General features: G+C 39.5%; 1 non-coding gene across 1 annotated transcript; it reads right to left on the bottom strand.

The window, feature by feature from the left end:
- Nucleotides 1-216: 216 nt before the first annotated feature.
- Nucleotides 217-323, bottom strand: LOC143653037 (U6 spliceosomal RNA). The gene has a single exon (XR_013161049.1). It is a non-coding gene; the product is annotated as a U6 spliceosomal RNA (small nuclear RNA).
- Between the last annotated feature and the right edge of the window lie 9,012 nt (nucleotides 324-9,335).

Raw genomic sequence — 9,335 nt, 5'->3', positions numbered from 1 at the left:
CAACCAGGGAGGTGCCTCTTGAATTGAAAGAGAGAGATAATTCATTGAGCAGATAAATTAAGCCATGAGTTATACTTTGGAGGGAACTATCTTTGCTTTGATTTTTCCTTTTAGCCTTCTAGTATTCTTCCCCATACTTGTAAGAGCAGTGGGTGTGGTCAGTATTGTTAGATGCATGTTTATTTATTTATTTTTTTCTCTCTCTTTTTTTAAATAAAAAATAGGGAAAGCTTCACGAATTTGCGTGTCATACTTGCACAAGAGCCATGCTAATTTTCTCTGCATCGTTCCAATTTTAGTATATGTGCTGCCAAAGTGAGCACACACGTTTAATTTTTTACCTTATTTTTATATGCAACATTAAATTGACATCCCATATTGTCATTATTCATCCTTTTTATACAGACTGTATTATTGCTACCTTAGTTCTCTTTTTTACCACATGGGTAATAATAAATGCCAGTACTATTGCATTTTGTTTTTTTTAGTATGTGACTCCACTTTTAACTTCTTACAGGTTCTAAAATGAAAATGAATAATAATTCTATAGATTTGGACATACAGTGTGTAGACATATAATTCGTAACAAGTACAACAAAAAGCTTGGGGGACAGAGCAGTAGAGGAACAGTGTATGCGTTTGCTATTGAAGTTAAATTGGTAGCAAATAAAAAATGATTGTAATAAATTTAAGATGTTACATTTTAGCCCTATGGTAACCACAAAGAAAATAAATGAAATATATATACAGAATGAAATAAGAAGGAACTCAAAATGGTACAATAAAAAAAATCAATTAAATATGAAAGTAGTGATTAACAGAATTGAGGAACAGAAAACTTTCGAGGTACAAGAAAGGTTCTATATGCTGATAAATGGGTCAATTAACAAGAAGATATAATGATTATTATATATACCCCTGTTATGGTTAGGTTCATGTGTCAACTTGATGATGTATAGTTGTCTGGTCAATCAAGCACTGCCTAACCATTACTGCAAGGACATTTCATAGCTGGTCAATAAACCAGAAGGCTGGCTTATTATATCATCAACACATTGATTGCCTCCATGACTGATTACATCTGCAGTCGGCCAAGGGGGGTGTCTTCCACAATTAGTTATGTTTAAACGAATCAGTTGAAGACGTTAAAAGAGAAGCCAGAAGAGAGAATCTCTCTCTCTGTTTCAGGCAGCCATCCACTCCTGGGGGATTCATTGAAGACCTTCACTGAAGCTGTCAGCTTGTGGTCTGCCCTATAGAATTTGCATCTATAGATAGATGGATGCATCTATCACATGCATCCCCAAATTGTGTGAGACAATTTAATATAATTTCATATTTGCAGATATTCTCCTGTTGGTTCTGTTTCCCAAGAGAACCTTGGCTAATACAGCTTGGTACTAGAAATGGTTCTTGAGAAACAGAATCTTATTAATGGGTTTTTGCAATTGGTTTTCTACTCTGATTAGACTCAAAGGCACTAGTGACTCTATTTCCAATAATTAAAACGACTCTGACAGTCCATGGCATGAGTTGGCAATAGAAATATGCAAATATCACCATCAGATTCTGCTAAATGGTATGCTTATACAAAACAAGGCTCTGGGTGACGGTGCTTTTTATATCTTAACAGAGTTTTGTGGAGTTAAGTGGTATAATGATGTTGGTTGATTGTTCTTAGATTTGCTGGATACAGTTATGAGATAAAGGGATGAGCTGAAGCCTTCCAATTTGCAAATTATACACCATTTGAAAGATGTTAAAGTTTCTATGTGTGTCCTTAAAGAAAATCTTATTTCCTGTAGTCGACAGACTTGAGATCTCTGAAAACCAGACCCAGAGGCTCATTGTGCAAGTAGCAGATTTACAATATAAACTAAATTCTCAAACTTGCAAGGTGTCTGCTATTAAATAAGGGCTTTTATTAGAAAAGAATGAGATTCTGAAACTTGGGATGGGAACATATGGGTTGATAGTGATGGCAGTGGGGACATGGAAACCCTGGATTCTGCTGAATCTTTGCTAGATAAACCTCTAATGCTCTACCTTGAGGAAACAGCACCCTCTCCCCACCATCCCTGCCTGCCCATCTCCAATTGGCCCTGAGGAGTCAGCCATCCAACCTCCTCCTAACCCCTTTAGTATTTGTTAAACCTGTAACCACCTCTCCTGGGGAAACAGCTATCATCCTGTCTGGAGAGATTAATCCTATTTCACCAGATGAAACTGCAACGGAATGCCTTGAGGTAATTGACTAGAAGGATACTTCTAATTCTTTTCATGACGCACCCCCACCACCCTTCTTTTCTTCAAGACCTATAACTAGACTAAAGTCCCATCAGGCTTCAAAAGGTGAGGTACAAAATTTGACCCAAAAGGAAGTGCACTATACTGCAAAAGAACTGCATAATTTTTCTAATTAATATAGATGTAAATCAGGGGAATATGTGTGGGAATGGATACCAAGGGTGGGAAAATGGTGGAAGGAATAAAAAGTTGGATCAGGCTGAATTTATTGATATGGGGCCACTAAGCAGGGATTCTGCATTCAATGTTGTAGTCAAGGGGTTAGAAAGGGCATTAATAGTTTATTTGAGTGATTGACTGACACATAGATCAAAAGGTGGCTGAAATGCCAGAACTTCTCTAGCATAATGTAGGGGAGGGGATCCAAAGGCTTAGAGAGATTGGAATGTTACAGTGGATTTATTATGGAAAACCTGCTCACCCACCTTGGAAATGTCCAGAGAAATATCTTTTACCAGGACTTTGAGGAATAAATTTGTGAGACAAACTTCATTGTCCCTGAAGAGTTACAGTTCTCTGTAGGTCAAATATTACTATAAGAACTGCTGTCACTGAGTTACCTAACTGGAATCCTCAAACAGAATAGGGTTGATTGGATCCTAAGTTGGCAGAAGCCACGCGGCAATGCTTAATCACCAAAGTCAAGGTGGGAATAGATACCATAAAGAACAGTAGACTCAAAGTAGTAGTCAAAATAATCTCACTCCAGGGCGGGCTGTGGTGGCTCAGCAGGCAAGAATGCTCTCCTGCCATGCCAAAGGACCTGGGTTCAATTCCCAGTGCCTGCCCATGTAAAAAAAAAAAAATTCACTCCAGAGACATGTAGCACTGGCTAGTAGACCATTAGGTATGTAGAAGTAAAATAGATAGGAAGTCTACAAATTCTTATTTGATCTGTATAAGCAGAAGAGTTCTTGGTCAAGTGAACAAAAGTCTAACTTAAAGTATAAAAACAGAAAGTCATGGTCCCTTAATCAAGTCCCAAACTTGAGACACTGCACAGACCCAGAGCCCTTTGAAATGAGGGAAAGGCCAGATACCCTTGGGGAAGGATCTGTTGCACTACCAAAAATTTATGCTGTTAATCTTCCTCCCAACCTTCCCCAAGGAGACCTACAGACTTTTACCAGGATGATGGTGCATTGAGGAAAAGGAAATGATCATATATTTGGGGGATTATTAGATACCGGTTCAGAAGTGACATTAATTCCAGGAGACCCAAATGTCACTCTGGTCCATCAATCAGAGTAGGGGCTTATGGAGGTCAGGTGAGCAGTGGAGTTTTAGGGCAGGTCCCTCTCACAGTGGGTCTAGTGTGTCCCCAGGACCATTCTGTGGTTATTTCCCCTGTCCCAGAATTCATTATTGGAATGGACACACACAGCAACTGGTAGGATCCCCACACTGGTTCCCTGATTCATGAAGTGAGGGCTATTATAATAGGAAAGGCCAAGTGGGAGCCACTAAAACTGCCCCTGCCTAGCAAAGTAGTACATCAGAAACAATGCCAGATTCCTGGAGGAATTTCACAGATTAGTGTCACTCTTAAAGACTTGAAGAATGCAGGAAGGAGGTGTGATTCCCACCACATCCCCATTCAACTCTCTTATTTGACCTGAGTGGAAAACAAACAAATCTTGGAGGTTGACAGTGGATTATCATAAATTTAACTAGGTGGTGATTGCAATTTCAGATGCTGTTTCAGATGTGATACCTTTGAGCAAATCAACACATCCCCTGATACCTGGTATGCAGCTATTGATCTGGAAAATTATTTTTTCTCAATAGCTGTTAGTAAGGACCAACCAAAACAGTTTGCTTTCAGCTGGCAAGGCCAGCAATATACCTTCACTGTCCTACTTCAGGGGTATATCAACTATCCAGCTCTATGGCATAATCTTGTTTGCAGGAAACTTGATTGTTTTTCCCTCCTACAAGACATCACACTGGTCCATTATATAGAGGATACCATGTTGATTGGAGCAAGAAGTAGCAAATGCCCTAGACTTACTGGTAAGGCATTTGCATGTCAGAAGATGGGAGATAAATCCAACAAAAATACAGGGGCCTTCCACCTCAGTGAAAAATCTAGGTGTTCAATTGTGTGGGGCATAGCGATATATCCCTTCTAAGATGAAGGATAAACTGTTGCATCTGGCCCCCTCCTATGACCAAAAAAAGAAACACAACGCCTAGTTGGCCTCTTTGGATTTTGGAGTCAACATATTCCTCATTTGGATGTGCTACTCTGATACATTTATGTAACCAGAAAATCTGCTAGTTTTGAGTGGTGACCGGAACAAGAGGAGGCCCTGCGACAGGCCCAGGCTGCTTTGTAAGCTGCTCTGCCACTTGGGCCACATGATCCAGCAAATCCAATGGTGCGGGAAGTATCAGTGGCAAACAGAGATGCTGCCTGGAGCCTTTGGCAGCTCCCTATAGGAGAATCACAACACAAAAGCTTTTGCAGTAAAGCTTTTCAAGTAAAGCCTTACCATCTTCTACAGATAACTACTTTGTTTATGAGAAACAGCTTTTGATCTGCTACAGGTCCCTTAGTAGAGACTGAATGCTTAACCATGGGATACTAAGTTACCATAAGATTCAAGTTGCCTATCATGAGTTAGGTGTTGTCTGACCCACCAATCTATAAAGTTGGGCATACACAGCAGCATTTCATCATAAAATGCAAATAGCATATACAAGATAGGGCTTGAACAGGTCATGAAGGCACAAGTAAGTTACATGAAGAAATGGCCCACATGCTCAAGGCCTCCACTCCTACTACCTTCTCTTCCTCAGCCCAGCACTATGGCCCCTTGAGGAGTTCCTTACAATGTGTTGACTGAGGAAGAGAAAACTCAGGCCTAATTTATAGATGGTTCTGCATGATAGGCAGGTACCACCCAAAAGTGGCCCACTGCAGTGCTGCAGTCCCTTTCTGGGATGTCCCTGAAGGATAGTGAGAAGGAGAAAGTTCCCCAGTAGGCAGAACTTTGAATAGTGCACTTGATTATTCATTTTGCTTCAAAGAAGAACTGGCCAGTGGTGTTTTTCTAGACTAACTCATGGGCTGTTGCTAACAGTTTGGCTGGATGATGAGGGACCATGAAGGAGCATGATTGGAAAATTGATGACAAAGGGTTCTGGGGGGAAAGGATGTGGATAGACCTTGCTGAGTGAGCAAAAACATGAAGATATTTGTGTCCCGTGTGAATGCTCATTGGTGGGTATCTTTGGCAGAAGAAAGTTTTAATAATCAAGTGGATAAGATGAACTCTTTGATCTACTGCCTAGAATCCTTTCCTTTCAGTCTGAAAGACTCCTTTTAGCATTGCTTGTTTGGCAGTTCTAGTGGCGATGATCTCCCTCAGCTTTTGCTAGTTTAGGAATATCTTAATCTCTCCCTCAGACAGTCCCATCATATATAAAACTCTTGCTGGTCAGTCGTTTTCTTTCAGCACTTTAAATATTCCTTTTCACTGCCTTCTTGCCTCCATGATTTCTGAAGAGAAATTGACAATGTTATTGGGATGCCTTTTTATATAACACATTGCTTTCAGAATGTTTCCTTGTCTTTAGCATTTGAGAGTTTCACTAGTCTCTGAGCACTGTTTGAGTTCATATTGTTTGACATTTCCTGGAATTCTTAATGTACATATTAATGTGTGTGATTTTTTTTATTTGGGATCTTTCCTGTTATTATTTCTTTGATTATGCCTTCTTTGCCCCGGGCAATTTTGACTTAATTGTTTCTTAGACTGCTTAAGCTGTCAGCAAGCTAATCTTGCCTGCAGGGCAAAATTTGGGAGGGTGAGCTTGAGACTAGTTTCCTGGTTCAGGAAAAGAGGAAGATTGTCCTCTTTTCTCTTTCTTTCCCTTCTGGGACAATCATAATATTTATATTGGTACACTTGATAGTGCCCCACAGTTCTCTTGTACTCTGTTCACTTTTTTCCCACTCTTTTTTCTTTCTCTTTCTCAGATGGAATCATTTCAATTTTTCTGTCTTTGAGTTCATGATTCTTTCTTCTGCCAGCTCCATTCTGCTGTCGAAACCCTCTAGAGACGTTTTATTACACGTGAGGTGGTCTTCAATCCAGCATTAGTACCCTTTTACAAATTTCCATATCTTTATTGAGTCTCTCACATTGCTCATTGTCTCCCTTATATTCTTTAAGTATGTCTCCATGTTTTCCTTTATATCCTTTGAGCATATTTAGGATCATTTTTTAAAAAGTCTTTGTCCAGTAAGTCCAAAGTCTGGTCCTCTTCACTGGGGGTTTCTGGATTTTTATCTTGTTCCTTTGGATGGGGCATCATTTCCTATTTCTTTGATTGTCTCATAATCTTTTTATACACATAGTACATTTTAATATTTTCAAGTATTAATTCTGGGGATTACTCCCTGACTTGTCGGCTCATTAACTTTCTATCCAGCTAACCATATGACAGAGATTTTCTTGAGTAACAGGAGCTGACACAAACAAGGAAACCAATGCAAAAACATTTTTCACAGTCTTAGCCAGTCGGGTATGTTTTGCTGGTGCTCTCTTTTGGAATTTAGCCCTCCTATCAAGAAGACCAGCTGGAGGCAAAGTGAAGTGCAGTGCACTCTCCATCTTCTCTGAGTTTGCTTCCTATCCTGGGCTTGTGCATGCTTCTGACCTTAAGAAGTCCCCCATTCACAGGACTTCGAATGGTCTCTATTCCCTATGAAACAGGCCTTCCAGTTTCTACCCTCTGCCATTTGTTTTATTGTGTGACTTAAAAGAAAGTGATTCTTTGCCTCAGGCAATTTTGACTTAATTGTTTCTTAGACTGCTTTAGCAGTCAGCAAGCTAATCTTGCCTGCAGGGCAAAATTTGGGAGCGTGAGCTTGAGACTAGTTTCCTGGTTCAGGCTTTCGTGCTGGTAGCCAATAGACTGCACTGACTTACAGGCACCCCAGTGTGCACAGAGTGGTTATTCTGCCCCATCTCATAATAGCGCCGGGGACCCACAATGAGGGCACAGGCTCCACATTGCACCCTGGAGGAGGCTGGGGAGGGCCCAGCAAGTGCTCTCTGAGCTTCTCCTACCATTTTAAAAACTACACATTTTTTTTGTTTGTTTGTTTTTTTTGTTTTTGATTCAACAGTTGACCAGTTACTACAACCCTCTAACTCTTTTCTGAAGTTTTGAGGAAGATAGTTCTGTGTGTTTTTGCTAGTAGTTCAAAGATTCTGTGGGGGAACCACCCCTGGAGTGTCTTATGCTGCCATGGTGGTGAACTGGAAGGCAACTCTTGAATCTGTCTTAGATTATTCTTCAAAATTTTATCCTTTGACCATTTAAAAATTGCTGGGATGTTCTAAGTATGGTTTTCTATTCAGTTCCCATGATCAGGACCACCCAGCTCTCCTGTGAACATTGATCAATAGGATCGAGAAGTCTCAAAGATGTTAATAATTTACACTCTTTTCTCCTCTTATTAGAAAATTTGGTCCTAGCTCTTTTCAAAGAATGTACTTCTATAGGCTTTTTTTGAGTGGGAGAGAGAGAGAAGGAGGAGGAGGAGGAGGAGGAAAAGAGAAGAGAAGAGAAGAGGAGAGTTTGTTTTCCAGTTCCTCATTTTAGTCCCCTTAGGCCTTATGTGATTGCTAAAGTTCCTTATAGCTCCTTTTTATGAAGTGAGTTTGAATAGGTTTATGTTTCTTATGGTGTGATATTTAAGGCATGAATAATAATGCATAGGAAAATTTCTCAGACACAGAGCTACTTATAGAAGATCTGTTGTTTAATAATTCTTAATTAGTGAAGATGAAGATAATGAGAGTAGCAACAATTAAACTTCACTTAAATAGTAGGTCTTTAGAGATAACCAAACAGTTTAAGATAAGTCACAGCCAAAATGACTTTATGATGATGTTGTGCATTTGTGTATAAATTCTAATTTAAATTCAATTAATCAGTGACTTCTGGGAATATATAGGTAGCTATTACCCCATTTTCAAAGTTTTCATCCTGTCAAAATTAAGCAATATCAGAAAACATGGCTAAACTACTGGGAAATAATTATAGTGAAAAATACTCCAAATATTACCACTGAAAAACCCCTACCCAAATAGTTCATGTCAAACAAATATCAAAAGCCCAGATGCTATTAAACAGTATTTCCCTAGCATCCAACAATCAAGTCTCACAAGATACAGGCATATCTAGAAACCTCTGTTGGATCCATATGTATGGCTTAAGAAACCTGTATTTCATTTATATAAAATAGAAATTATTGTTTCCTTTGTTCTCAATCAAATCTTATTCTGTGACTTTATTTGCACCCAATATTCTACCTATTTAATTTCTTACACAATATCTAATAAGCTGAGAAAAAGTGATTCATGTCTTTCCCTTTTTTGGTCTTCCATTCCTGGACCATCTTTAAATAACTGTCAACACAAGTTGTAGTATCTGTGACAGACAGTCCTTTTGAAGTGGGTGAAGTTCATCCTGAAAAAGACATTAAAAATCCCACTTGCAGAATCTCACAAACTAGTGAAGAGGGATAAAATTTAAAAGGAATTGGAGTTTACACGGAACCCTAAACTCCTTATAGGGTAGAGAGATGTTCTAGTTTGCCAGCTGCCAGAATGCAATACACCAAAAACAGAATGGCTTTTAAAAAGGGGAATTTAATCAGATGATAGTTTACAGTTCTGAGGCTGAGAAACTGTCCCAATTAAAACAAGCCTATAGAAATGTCCAATCAAAGGTATCCAGGGAAAGATACCTTGGTTCAAGAAGGCTGATGAAGTTCAGGGTTTCTCTCTCAAGTGAGAAGGCATATGGCGAACAGTCACAGTTTCTCTCTCACCTGGAAGGGCACATGGTGAACATGGCATCATCTGCTAGCTTTCTCTCCTGGCTTCCTGTTTCATGAAACTCCCCAGGAGGCGTTTTCCTTCATCTTCAAGGTCGCTGTCTTGTGGGCTCTCTGCTTCATGGTGCTACAACATTCTCTGCTCTCACCAAATCTTTTTCATTCTCCA

This window comes from Tamandua tetradactyla, chromosome 1 (genome assembly GCF_023851605.1).
Source record: "Tamandua tetradactyla isolate mTamTet1 chromosome 1, mTamTet1.pri, whole genome shotgun sequence".
Taxonomy (NCBI): domain Eukaryota; kingdom Metazoa; phylum Chordata; class Mammalia; order Pilosa; family Myrmecophagidae; genus Tamandua; species Tamandua tetradactyla.
Note: the sequence above shows the minus strand (reverse complement) of the source record. Positions and strands in the feature narration are given on the sequence as shown.